The sequence below is a fragment of the Microcaecilia unicolor genome, chromosome 3 (assembly GCF_901765095.1).
Source record: "Microcaecilia unicolor chromosome 3, aMicUni1.1, whole genome shotgun sequence".
Taxonomy (NCBI): domain Eukaryota; kingdom Metazoa; phylum Chordata; class Amphibia; order Gymnophiona; family Siphonopidae; genus Microcaecilia; species Microcaecilia unicolor.
In genome coordinates, this window is record NC_044033.1 from 518,490,923 (window position 1) to 518,506,219 (window position 15,297).

The window sequence follows — 15,297 nt, forward strand, 5'->3', positions numbered from 1 at the left end:
TCCGATTTTTGCTCTCTGCATGGGTCCCACGCAGCACCAACTAAACTAAAATTGCTCTGCTTCGAATCCCCCTATTACTATTGTTTTAATGTGGACGTCCATGACTGCACTTGCATGGTTTTTTTTTCTTCAGATTTTTGCACTCTGCATGGGTCCCGCACAGCACCAACTAAACTAAAATTGCTCCGGGGACCTGCATACTGCTGTCATGGAGCTAAGTATGATATTTGAGGCTGGCATAGAGGCATCTCAGGGGGACCAGTGCACTACGAATGCTGGCCCCTCCCACGACCAAATGGCTTGGATTAGGTCCGTTTTTGAGATGGCCGGCAGCGGTTTCGATTATCGCTGAAAACCGCGGACGGCCATCTCTAAGTCCAGCAATCTCACCATTTGTGTCGTCTATCTCTAAAGTCGACACAAATGATGGGATTTCAGCGGGCCGAACCGTATAATCGAAACCGAAGATGGACGGCCATCTCGTTTCGATTTTATGGTTCGCTCCACCTCTTTGCGGAGCCGTCTCCGGAGATGGACGTTTTTACACATGGGCGTTCGCGTTCGATTATGCCCCTCAATGTCTCATCCTTTCATCACAATATAACACGAAAAACCACTATAATAACCCAAGACTACACCCTTCCTGTTTTGGACAGTCTGAAAATTCTCGGAGTTACAATTGACCGAAATCTTACACTAGAAAGCCATGCAAAAAATACAACAAAGAAAATGTTCCACTCAATGTGGAAACTCAAAAGAGTAAAACCTTTCTTCCCAAGGGAAATATTCCGCAGCCTGGTACAATCAATGGTGCTAAGTCACCTAGATTACTGCAACGCCATCTATGCCGGATGGAAAGAGCAAATCATTAAGAAACTCCAAACTGCCCAAAATACAGCAGCCAGACTCATATTTGGAAAAACAAAATATGAAAGCGCCAAGCCTCTAAGAGAAAAACTTCACTGGCTCCCACTAAAAGAACGAATTGCGTTCAAAATTTGCACCCTGGTCCATAAAATCATTCACGGCGAGGCCCCGGTCTATATGTCAGACCTTATAGACTTACCAACCAGGAACACAAAAAGGTCGGCACGCACAATCCTGAATCTCCACTACCCCAGTTGCAAAGGTCTTACATATAAATCAACATATGCATCCAGCTTTTCCTACATAAGCACGCAACTTTGGAACGCACTACAAAATGTCATAAAAACAATGCACGACCTAACAATCTTCCGAAAACTACTAAAAACCAACCTGTTCAAAAAGGCATACCACAATGATCCTTCCTAAACGAAACTCTACCATAACTAGACAAAACCGAATTCTCTACACATGACTGCTTAAGCTACTCTGTCACCAATGAACGTTAATGCACTACCACCGGCATTGTTTTCTATTATCGCTGAAAAACAAAACCGGCCATCTCAACCCCAGCGAACTCTGGCATTTGGCCGAGCTAAACCGTATTATCGAAAGAAAAGATGGCCGGCCATCTTTTTTGATAATACAGTTCCAGCTGTAGCGCCGCCGCCAAAATAGATCGCCGGCGACGTTCGATTATTCCCCTCTAAGTGACAGGCACGCTAATGCCCCATCCATGTATGGGTGGGATAAACACAAAGGATTTCTAAGAACATAAGAACATAAGCATTGCCATACTGGGACAGACCAAAGGTCCATCAAGCCCAGCATCCTCTTTCCAACTGGCCAACCCACGTTACAAGTACCTAGCAAGCGCCCAAAACAGTGCAATATATGTTATGCTACTTATCCTAGAAATTAGCAGTGGATTTTCCCCAAGGCCATCTTAATAATGACTTATGGACTATAAGGCTCTCGCAGCCGAAACATGGACCGTGTAGGGTCCAAATGAAGTTGTACTTGGAGCATCTTATCCTGGTGTTTGAACTGTTCTCTTGGACTTTGTTCTTTTCCACCCTATTTTTTGTTTGTGTTTCATTTTTGTGGAGAGTGTGAACCCCATTTGTCTTTTGCTTTGTAAAAAGGGCCTTTAACTGGGTAAGTTAACCGGACAAATCAGACCACAAAAAACACAGTCCTATCTTTGTCCGGTTGAACGTATCTGGTTAAGGGCTGAATATTGACACATAACCGGATATTCAATGCTGGTTCCCAGACATGGCCTGGCGTTAAATATCTGGGCATAAATCCTGCAATGTTGAAAAATATCACTGACACCGCATGCTGAATATTTATCCCAAAGATTAAAGTGGCAATTGTATTAATCAGGGTGAGATATGACTCAGGATTAAATACGACTCAAGACTAAAGACTGTAAACAAAGCTGAGACCGTCTGACTTCCACTGAAAGAAATTGTATTTTTTCTTATATTCTTGAATCTGCTGCATCATTAAGAGGAGTGGCCTAGTGGTTAGGGTGGTGGACTTTGGTCCCGAGGAACTGAGTTTGATTCCCATTTCAGGCACAGACAGCTCCTTGTGACTCTGGGCAAGTCACTCAACCCTCCATTCCCCCATGTAAGCCGCATTGAGCCTGTCATGAGTGGGAAAGTGTGGGGTACAAATGTGACAAAATAAATCTCTATAGTTTATAGTACTGCACCCAATATATTAAAATTCATAACTGTGAAATTAGAAAAGTAAAGAAAAAAGCACCTCTTGAAATGTTCTAAATACTAATAGAAACTCACCTGGGTTCTGTTAAGGTGTGACACAACATGACTAATTTCTATTCAAGGTGGTGGTACTGCCCCAACAGGAGATGTCATGAATATTGAATATAAGCAAACAAACAATGGGACAAAATATATAACAGTGGTTCAAACTATACCATAAAATATAAAAATAAAACCACTAAACATAAAAATATATAAATTATTATTGAAACATAACTATACAAATTATATTACGAATACTTGACAAAATTGGCATTGGAGGGAACGTACTCAAGTGGTTCATGGGATTCCTGACCGCCAGAGCCTACCAAGTAAAGTTAAACTCCACACTCCCCTCCCCATGGAAAGAGGACTGTGGGGTACCTCAAGGATCTCTACTGTCACCCATACTGTTCAATTTAATGATGGCTCCTTTGGCCCAATCATTGGCCAAGCAAGGCTTCATTCAACCCCTTCATATATGCTGATGATGTGTCTTTCAAGAAGGACCTGTCCAAAATAACAACCATGATCACCAATGGTATAAACACCATGGAATCCTGGGCCTCAGCATTCAACCTGAAATTGAATAGAGAAAAAACAAACTGCTTGATACTCATATCACCACACAATATCACATGTTTCACAAACATCGAGACTATGGGAACCACCCTCCCAGTAACAGACAAACTAAAAATCCTAGGAGTCACCATAGGCCGCTACCTAACCTTTGACAATTGGGTCTCAAATACTATGAAAAAATGTTTTACACAATGTGGAAACTGAAATGCATAAAAAACTATTTCCCCAAAGAAGTATTCCGCAGACTAGTCCAGTCCATGTTCTTCACTCATATAGATTATTGCAACGGAATCTACGCGGGATGCAAAGAACAAACACTAAAGAGACTACAAAGCATAAAATACAGCAGCAAGACTGATATTCGTAAAAAATTGATTTGAAAGTATGAAACCACTACTCCAAAATCTGTCTAAATTCAAACAAACGATTACATCTGGTAAGAACATACTACTTCTACAATTTGACATGTCAAGCGCTTTCGACATGGTAGACCACGGAATCTTACTACACATCCTTGATTACTTCGGAATCGGAGGCAACGTCCTCCAGTGGTTCAAGGGATTCCTAACCGCAAGGTCATACCAAGTAACATCTAACTCGACCACTTCAGCCACATGAGTACCTGAATGCGGAGTACCACAAGGATCCCCCCTCTCGCTGACTCTATTCAACTTAATGATGATACCCCTGGCAAAATTACTATCAAATCAAAACCTCAATCCATACATTTAGGCGGATGATGTAACGATCTACATCCCATTCAAACAAGACCTAAAAGAAATTTCTAATGACATCAACCAAAGCCTCAAAATCATGCATTCATGGGTGGACGCATTTCGGCTGAAACTCAATGCAGAAAAGACCCAATGCCTAATACTAACCTCCCAACACAACAAGAAAGAATACACCACCATCAACACACCAACTCTAAACCTTCCTATTTCAAAAACCCTAAAAATTCTTGGAGTCACCATTGATCGACACCTAACACTAGAGAACCACGCTAGAAACACAACCAAGAAGATGTTCCACTCAATGTGGAAACTAAAAAGAATAAGACCTTTCTTCCCAAGGAGTGTTTTCCGTAACTTAGTACAATCATTAGTGCTTAGTCATCTAGACTACTGCAACGCACTATATGCCGGCTGCAAAGAACAAATAATCAAGAAACTCCAGACAGTCCAGAACACTGCAGCTAGACTCATATTTGATAAACCAAAATTTGAAAGTGCCAAGCCCTTACGAGAAAAATTACACTGGCTTCCACTTAAGGAACGCATCACGTTCAAAATATGTTCACTAGTTCACAATATTATCCATGGAGACACACCAGCTTACATGTCTAACCTAATAGACTTACCACCTAGGAATGCCAGAAGATCATCCCGCACATTCCTTGATCTGCACTTCCCCAGTTGTAAAGGAATGAAATACAAATCAATGCACGCGTCAAACTTCACCTATTTGAGCACACAGTTATGGAATGCACTGCCGCGCAACTTGAAATCGATCTATGAAAGAACGAACTTCCGCATATTACTGAAGACCCATCTCTTTGAAAGAGCATACCAAAAAGACCAACCCAAGTGAATATACACTACACAACTCACCTATTTAATTTCAGAACCGTTCCTTAAAATCTGCTTGTATACTACTACTTTGTTTTTATCATCATACTAACCAAGATCATGCAATACTAAATGTTTATACTACTAACACTCTTCCACTACTCATGATGTATTGTAAGCCACTTTGAGCCTGCAAAGAGGTGGGATAAGGCAGGGGCGTAGCCAGACAGCAAATTTTGGGTGGGCCTAGGCAAGAAGTGGGTGGGCACCAAGTGTTCTCCACCCCACCCAAAAAAATGCTTCTCTCCACCATGGCAGTCTGCAGCAGGCAGGCGCTGAAAACTGAGAATGTGCAGGTGTCGGTATCGTGGGAGTAGCATTTTCATTACTATCAGGGGGGAGTCTTCAGCTAGCAGAGATTAGGATCCCCACCAGCTACTACTGTATTACTGTTGGGTGGGCCTTAGCCCCATGTGGGTGGGCCCTGGCCCACCCCAGCCCACCTGTGGCTACGCCACTGGGATAAGGTGGGATACAAATGCAACAAATAAATAAATACACTGGCTCCCTGTCAAAGCACGTATAACCTTCAAGCTATGTTCTTTGGCCTACAGAATAATCTGCGGCCTTGCACCAGAATACCTGACAAACCTAATAGAATTATCAGTGTGCAATGCAATTAAGGGCACGAGAACCTATCTCAGCCTTCATTTCCCCAGATGTCAAGGTCTGAAATACAAATCAACACATACAACTAACTTCACATGCTTATGCACCAGACCCTGGAACACATTCCTGAAAGACCTAAAAGACCTAAAATGCACAAACTAACATTTAGAAAACTCCTAAAAGCCCGCTTCTTTAAGAAATTCTTCTTCGACGAACCCACTTAATCGAGTTCAACACTGGCCAACACACCACAATCTAGAAACACACTGACAGAACTAAACGTTGTCTATGTCCGATCCTAAAATGCTCTGCAACATTTCCAAAATAACCTACCTGTAAGCCACATTGAACCTACACGTGTTGGAAAATGTGGGGTACAAATGTTGAAATAAATAGATAAATACATATATAAAGACAGAAAATGGTGCTCAGAAAACAGTATTGTGATCCCTCGTGATTAACGACACCACTTGGCGATCACTAGTTCAATCATTGGACCTTAAATCCCTAACAGGCAAACAGTCCAAAGTTCTTAAAAAAGAAAGAGCAAAACGTATCTTTGTCAGATGATGTCTCACATGAACAAAACCTACTCACTGAATCCAAACATCTCAGGTAGGAAGGTGCTAGCATGCCAGACCAAAGTGTCCAAATAAGTATCCAATATAAACATCAAAAAGTAGACAACAGTCAACCAAGTTCAAGAAATAGATTGCAAATCAGTTTGAATTTTGGTTGACTGTTGTCTACTTTTTGATATTTATATTGAATACTTATTTGGACACTTTGGTCTGACGCTAGCACCTCCCTACCTGAGATGTTTGGATTTAGTGAGTAGATTATGATCGTGTGTGATATCATCTGACATAGATACAATTTCTTCTTTCCTTTTTTAAAAACTTTGGTCTATTTGCGTGGTGTGGATTTAAGGAGCAATGATTGAACTAGTGATCGCCAGGTGGTGTGGTTAATCAAGAGATCACAATATTGTTTTCTGAGCATCATTTTTATTATATTTTGTATAGTTGTGTTTCAATAATAATTTACTTATTTTTATATGTGGAGGGACATTTTTGACCGGGGACGCCCATCTCTAAGGGCGCCCATCTCCGAGGATGGTGCCGCGAAGGGGCGAGGCCGACCGTATTTTCGAACGAGATGGGCGCCCATCTTTTGTTTCGATAATACGGTTGGGGCCGGCCAAATGTCAGAGATGGCCGGGTTTGAGATGGCCGGCCTCGGTTTTCGCCCATAATGGAAACCGAGGCCGGCCATCTCAAACCCGGCCAAATCCAAGGTATTTGGTCATGGGAGGAGCCAGCATTTGTAGTGCACTGGTCCCCCTGACATGCCAGGACACCAACCGGGCACCCTAGGGGGCACTTCTAAAAAAAATAAATAAAAAAATAGCTCCCAGGTGCAGGGGCGTAGCCAGACAACAGATTTTGGGTGGGCCTAAGCAAGAAGTGGGTGGGCACCAAATGTTCTCCCCCCCTCCCCCACTACGACCAGAAAAATATCTCAGCTGGCGGGAAAACGCTTCTTTCCACCTTAGCAGTCTGCAGCAGGCATGCACTGAAAACTGAGCATGTGCAGGTGCCCGTATCGTGGAGAGTAGCGTTTTCATTACCATCAGGGGGGGGGGGGGGGGAGTCTTCTGCCGGCAGAGCTTGGGATCCCTACCATCTACTGCTAAATATGTGCTACTGTTGGGTGGGCCTGAGTCCTAAGTGGGTGGGCCCTGGCCCACCCAGGCCCACCTGTGGCTACGCTACTGCCCAGGTGCATAGCTCCCTTACCTTGGGTGCTGAGCCCCCCAAAACCCACTCCCCACAACTATACACCACTACCATAGCCCTAAGGGGTGAAGGAGGGCACCTATATGTGGGTACAGTGGGTTTTGGGTGGGTTTTGTAGGGCTCCCATTTTCCACCACAAGTGTAACAGGTAGGGGGGGATGGGCCTGGTTCCGCCTGCCTGAAGTCCACTGCACCCACTAAATCTGCTCCAGGGAACTGTATACTGCTACGATGGACCTGAGTATGACATTTGAGGCTGGCATAGAAGCTGGCAAAAAAAGTTTTTAAAGTTGTTTTTTGAGGGTGGGAGGGGGTTAGTGACCACTGGGGGAGTCAGGGGAGGTGATCCCCGATTCCCTCTGGTGGTCATGTGGTCAGTTCGGGCACTGTTTTGGGACTTGGACCTGAAAAAAAGGGACCAAATAAAGTGGACCAAATTCTCGCCAGGGACGCCCTTCTTTTTTCCATTATCGGCCGAGGGCACCCATCTCTTAAGCATGCCCCGTCCCGGCCCGGCCCACCTTCGCTACCCTTCCAACACGCCCCCGTGAACTTTGGCCATCCAGGCGACGGAAAGCAGTTGGAGCCGGCCAAAATCGGCTTTTGATTATTCCAATTTGGCCCGCTTCAGGAGATGGCCGGCCATCTCCCGATTTGTGTCGGAAGATGGCCGGCCATCTCTTTCGAAAATAAGCTGGATAGTAGCTTTATTTTTATATTTCATGAATACTGAATGACAGAATGCCTCCAGGAACGAAATAAAACTTTGAAAATTTGAATTAAGCAAACATTTTTAAGACTGTGGCTGCTGCTTTTAATCTGATTGGGAAAAGATGCCATGTAGTGAAGAATCTACAGCCTGTCTTCTTTGGCATGGGCCCCTTGGCAGTAAAAGCTGTCACAATGTAATATGTATACGGAGATAAGCTCGGTAGAAGAATGTCTGAGGCTATTTGCTTGCCTTTCCATCTGTGCTTCTTGAGAAATCTCTCTCATTCAAAAGATAGCAATGCAACGTACACTACATATAAATTACAATTATGGTGCTGCTAACAGCCTTTGTTCATGTTTCCTCAAATGACTGTAGGAAAGTTTATCAATTTTCTAAGAAAAGATTTAAATGATGTTAACAGTCAAATATTTCCTATATTCAAGGATTCTACAATTGTTCATGGTTTTCACATAATCAGAACAAAGTATTTTTCTTTTTCCAAAGCTGTTGGTGTCCCTTGGCAGTTTCACTTTTAGGGGAAACATCGACCACTGGTGAATTAACCCCTGGATTCTATGAGGATTGATTTACTGCATTTTTGAAGGAATTCACTCAAGACGGTGTACAGGAAGAATAAATCAAACATAAGCAATAGCCAATTTCAACAGTAAAATATTTAAAAAAATAATACAAAGTGTGGCTTGGAAGGGCATAACCGAACGCGAACGCCCATCTCCATGGGCGTCTATCTCCGAGAACAGGTATGTGAAGGGGCGGGGCAAACCGTATTTTGGAAAAAAATGGGTGTCCATCTTTTTTCCGATAATACGGTTTGTGCCAGCCAAATGCATCGGATTTGTGCGGATTTGAGCTGGGCGGTATCGTTTTTCAGCGATAATGGAAACCAAAGGCGCCCAGCTCAAAAACGACCAAATCCAAGGCATTGGGTCGTGGGAGGGGCCAGGATTCGTAGTGCACTGGTCCCCCTCACATGCCAGGACACCAACCGGGCACCCTAGGGGGCACTTGTAACAATTAAAAAATAAAGTTAACTACCTCTGAAGTCCATAGCTTCCTTCCCTTGGGTGCTGAGCCCCCCCAAATCCCCCCCAAAACCCACTCCCCACAACTCTACACCATTACCATAGCACTTATGGCTGAAGGGGGGCACCTAGATGTGGGTACAGTAGGTTTTGGGGGCGGTTTGGAGGGCTCCCATTTACCACCACAAGTGTAACAGGTAGGGGGGATGGGCCTGGGTCCACCTGGCTGAAGTCCAGTACATCCACTAACAACTGCTCCAGGGACCTGCATACTGCTGTGATGGAGCTGGGTATGACATTTGAGGCTGGCATACAGGCTGGAAAAAAAAGTTTTTAAAGTTGTTTTTTTTGGGTGGGAGGGGGTTAGAAACCACTGGAGGAGTCAGGGGTGGTCAGCCCCGATTCCCTCCGGTTGTCATCTGGTCATTTAGGGCACTTTTTAGGACTTGTTCGTGAAAAAAAAAAAGGTCCAAAAAAGTGACCCAAATTCGCGCTAAAAATGCCTTTCTGTTTTCGATTATCAGCCAAGGACGCCCATCTCTCCTCGGCCGATAAACACGCCCCAGTCCCGCCTTCACCACGCCTCCGACACGCCCCCGTCAACTTTGGCTGTTTCCGCGACACATATAAATCGATAATATAGAGTAACAGGAGTAATAAAATAAGGGAATTAATTTAAAGAAAGTTGCTTGAACTTTATCTTGGCTATGGCAGGAGTGGATAAACATGTCCTGCTATAATATGTGCAGCCAGTGTCATTTATGTCTTCCATTAAAGGCCTGGTTGAAGAGCCAAGCTTTCACTTGCTTCCTTAAATATTGATAGTCTTGTGTTGTGAAGCCTTTCAGGGAGTGTATTCCAGAGCATGTGTGTGTGTTGGGGGGCTACTCCAGAGAAGGCTCGCTCGTGGGTATCACATTGTGTGATGTCCTTTGGAGAGGGTGTGGTTACGGAATTTCCTCGGAAGGCCCTTAGTGACTTTGAAGGTATGTAGATGGAGATCCTGTTCTTCAAGTACTCTGGGCCATTTCCTTTGAGGGCCTTGAAGGTCAAACATAAAATTTTAAATTTGGCCCTGTATTGTACTGGTAGTCAGTGAAGTTTTTGCAAAAATGGTGTGATGCGGTCATGTCACAGCCTTCTACTAGTCTAGTTGCAGCATTCTGAATCAATCGGAGATGGTGCAAACCCTATGTAAACAAAACAGACCAAGGGTGGAAGAAGACCATGTCCAAATGACCAGCACAATGAATGAGCAGGAGCTTCAATACAAGTTTATTAGGACCCAACACCGTCTGTGTTTCGGCAAAAATGCCTTCTTCAGGGGTATAAAAACATGAATTTACAAAATTTATAAAAAGAGACACAATAAATGAGATTTAAAACATCAGATAATATAATAACAACAACATATAAATATAATATAGACATATAAGAAATTAATCATAATAATGACACACAAAACTCTAAAAACTAAAGTTGAATGTATACATGAATATAATTCCTAATATAAATATCCTCAAAAATATGAATATGTTAATGTAGGCACCATATAACGATAACATATCAACAATAAATAAATAAAATCAGAATATGGTATTGACACAGTTAGGCAACCCAAAATATAACAGAAAAATATCAAAAACTAACAAAAAACCTCTGTTTTGCGGAAGGCGTGGACCTCCTTTGCTCTCGCAAACCCTATGTAGTCAGAAGGGTGTAGAATGCATTACAGTAATCCACCCTGATGTTATCATGGCACAAGGCTTGCCTCCTCGATGTAAGGAAACAGGCAACATAGTTGTCACAAGTGATAGAAGCTGCTTTTGAAGGTTGCTTGGATTTGGGGGGATCAAAGTAAGTCTTGAATTGAGCTGTATTCCCTGACTTGTGATTTGAGGGGAAGTTCATATTTCCCAAAAGAGATTTTTATGTCAGATATGTGCCCACTTGTGCTAGGGACCCATAGACGCTCAGTTTTACTTGGGTTTAGGTAAAAGTTTGTTGTTTTTAGCCCATTTTTGAATTGATGTTAGAAAGATAGTCAGTTTATTCAAAGCTGTGGGTAAGTCATGTTCAATGGGTATGAGTAGCTGCACATCATCCGCATAGATGTAGAACTGAGTGTCCATTGACCAAATTAGCTCAGCTAATGTCTTGAGGCAGATATTGAACAGAATAGGTGACAGTATCGATCTTTGTGGTACCCCACAGGTCAGTGCCCATGATGGTGATAAGGGCAGCCGAACACTATGAACTGTTGCCTGTCTGATAGAATCTGAGCCAGGCAAGAACTGTTCCACTGATACCTATTTCTGCCAGTTGGGCTAGCATAATATCATGATCCATTGTGTCAAAAGCTGCTGAGAAATCTAGCAGTACTAACACCAAGGCAAATCCCCTGTCTTGGTTTCTGTGAAGATCAACTAGTAGGGATATGAGGACTGTTTCTGTTCCGTAACCGGGTCTGAATCCAGATTGACATGGGTCTAGCCAGTTTCTGTCTTCTAGCCAATCATTGAGTTGATCACAGACTGTTCTATAAGTTTTCCTAAAAACGGGATGTTGGATACTGGCCGATAACTTTCAAGTTTGTCCTGGTCAAGGCTGTTTTTCTTTAGCAAAGAATGCACCACTGCTCTCTTTAATGCTGTTAGCAGTTGCCCATTAGCAGTGGCATTCCTGGGGGTGGGGGTGGGTGGGTGCGGTCCGCCCCGGGTGCACGCCACTGGGGGGGTGCTGCAAGTGCCTGTCCGTCATTCGTTCCATGCTCCCTCTGCCCCGGAACAGGTTACTTCCTGTTCCAGGGCAGAGGGAGCATGGAATGAATGACGGACAGGCGCTCGCGGCACCCCCCCCAGTGGCGTGGCGGAGGGTTTCTTCTCGGGGGGTGTCCTTTCGGTGGGGGGGTCACGCTGCACCCGAGGGGCGGGGCGCATCGGCGATCCGTCCCGGGTGTCAGCCCCTCTGGGAACGCCACTGCCCATTAGAAAGACAGGAGTTCAGAATTTTTGTGGCACCTTCTATGAGGCCCCTGCTTGCCTGCTGCACTATCTTTGATGGGCAGGAATTGAGGGAGCAGGTAGTTGGTTGAAGGTCTCTTAGGGTTTTGTCAAGGCTTTCCTCTGTTATGTAGTTTTAAAAAAATCCCATATGTCTGTTTCGGGGTGGGCGAACGTTTGTGCGCTCCTGGTTAGCTGATTGGAAACTGGGTGGGACTGCCTGTAAATCCTGGCAGAGACTTTTAATTTTTTGGCAAAGTATGCAGCAAAATCACAGCAGTTCAGTTGTGTCTGGGCAGGGTAATTCTGTTCTGGGGGTTGCAGTAGGCTGTTTACTATTCTGAGCAGGTGCTTGGTTAAATTGGCAGCCTCTTCAATGCATTGAGAGAAATACTGTTTTTTGGCTGCAGTTAAGGCTTGACAGTACTTTATCATATGATTCCTACAGTTTATATCAACTCCTTTCCAGTCTCCGTCTTTCGTGCTTAAGGGTCCAAAGTTCTGGAGAAAACCATGGTGAGTGTGAGTGGGGCATAATACCTTTTTTTTTTAGTTTTGCCATTTTCTTTAAGGTCTTGGCTAAGTGTGTATTCCAAATATCAACCTGTTCTGACAATGTAGTTTTCTTTTCATCCACTCCTGAAAACTTATCTCTTCGACAAAATATATCATAAAGAACAACACGCGTAACTCTACATTCGATTCCCACTTCAGGCACAGGCAGCTCCTTGTGACTCTGGGCAAGTCACTTAACCCTCCATTGCCCCACGTAAGCCGCATTGAGCCTGCCATGAGCGAGAAAGCGCAGGGTACAAATGTAACAAAAATAAAATAGATACTATTGGAGATTCTACATGGAATGTTGCTACTATTGGAGATTCTACATGGAATGTTGCTATTCCACTAGCAACATTCCATGTAGAAGAACATTCCATGTAGAAGGCTGCGCAGGCTTCTGTTTCTGTGAGTCTGATGTTCTGCACGTACGTGCAGGACGTCAGACTCACAGAAGCAGAAGCCTGCGCGGCCACATTGGTGATCTGCAATGGCCGACTTCTACATGGAATGTTGCTAGTGGAATAGCAACTTTCCATGTAGAATCTCAAATAGTAGCAGGAATGGCCTAGTGGTTAGGGTGGTGGACTTTAGTCCTGGGGAACTGAGGAACTGAGTTCAATTCCCACTTCAGGCACAGGCAGCTCCTTGTGACTCTGGTTAAGTCACTTAACCCTCCATTGCCCCATGTAAGCTGCATTGAGCCTGGAATGAGCGGGAAAGCGCGGGGTACAAATGTAACAAAAATAAAATAGATACTATTGGAGATTCTACATGGAATGTTGCTACTATTGGAGATTCTACATGGAATGTTGCTATTCCACTAGCAACATTCCATGTAGAAGAACATTCCATGTAGAAGGCTGCGCAGGCTTCTGTTTCTGTGAGTCTGACGTCCTGCACGTACGTGCAGGACGTCAGACTCACAGAAGCAGAAGCCTGCGCGGCCACATTGGTGATCTGCAAGGGCCGACTTCTACATGGAATGTTGCTAGTGGAATAGCAACATTCCATGTAGAATCTCAAATAGTAGCAACAGTGGAGGAGTGGCCTAGTGGTTAGGGTGGTGGACTTTGGTCCTGAAGAACTGAGTTTGATTCCCACTTCAGACACAGGCAGCTCCTTGTGACTCTGGACAAGTCACTTAACCCTCCATTGCCCCATGTAAGCCGCATTGAGCCTGCCATGAGTGGGAAAGCGCAGGGTACAAATGTAACAGAAATACATTCTTTAAGATATCCAGGAATGTTCTTTAATGTCTTTTGTTTTCATACTATCATATACCTAACGTCTATGGCTTTAACACTATCACGCATCTCACCATCATGTACCCAAAACTTCTGCTAACCCAAATGTATACTCTTTTCTATTTCCAGTATCCACAATGAATTGTAAGCCACATTGAGCCTGCAAAAAGGTGGGATAATGTGGGATACAAATGTAATAAATAATAATAATAATAATCCACATGTGGATAGTAAGGACTCTAGGAAATTCTCAGCAGTCAGTTTTGTCTTGTCCCTGAGCCCCTTCCAAACTCCCGGAGGCGCCCTTTGTTTCAGGTGGTTACTTAGGGAAAACTTAATTAAAAAATGATCTGTCCGTGATAGGGGTGTTATTTCAATACTGCTATCCCAGTATCCCTGTTTCAACTCTGCACTGATTTAAAAGATACTGTTATTTCTTATATCTTTGCCATTCATTGTTCCCGTTTACCCCTACCTTCCCTTACCCTGATTCTATTTGTATTTGTTTAACATCGGCCGTATTGGAGCTCCCAAATACGGTGACTTGTAAGCTACATTGAGCCTGCTAATGTGTGGGAAAATGGGGGATACAAATGCTGCAAATAAATAAATATTCTGGGATATCAACCCCTGTATAGAAAACCGAGTTGAGTATGTGTCCGAGTCTTCGGTTGGAGAATTGATCACCTGTGTGAATCCTAGTGCTGTCATCACGTCCAGGAAAACAGCTGTGGTGGTATCTGGGGGTTTCAGTGTGTAGATTGAAATCTCCCATGATGACCATCCTAGGGTAATTGAAGAACACTTGTGTAATCAGTTCAAGGAGTTCTTGCACAGATAATGTGTTGTTATGAGGTGCTCGATATGCCATGAGCAGCCAGATTGGTTTCTCCTCTTCCAACTGGATTAAAAAAGAGTCTTATTCATTCAGCTGGGGGATGGTGATTTTGCGCAGTTTGATTGAATCCCAAATCAAGACTGCTAGCCCTCCACTCCATCTTCCTGGTCTTGGTTGATTTGGGATTTGAAACCTGTTGGGTATAGTTTAGTCAGTGGTGAACTCCTGCTTTCATCTAGCTAGGTTTCACTTATTCCTAAAATGTCAAGATGCTGTTCACGGATAACATCATGCATCACTGAGGATTTCTTTACAGCTGATCTGGAATTCACCAGTCCTATAGTTCCCAAGGGTGGCCTAGGGGTGCTGGGGTTATCTTTGGTATGGCAATGAGGTGATCTTTTAAGTACTGTTATGTAAGGTGTTTGACCTCTTGCACGTTTGTTTCTCTTTGGTTTTGGGGGACTATGGCTTCCTCTCCCACACACCGCTGAGGTCTTTTGATCTGCTGGGCCAAGGCATATTTTTTGTGTCAGAAGTTCCATAGACAGATTTCACTTGGTGACACTTCAGTCCACTTTGTGGATTTGCAGTCTTACCATGGACACTGATCTTTTGGTGCCAATCCAAAAGATGCCCAACT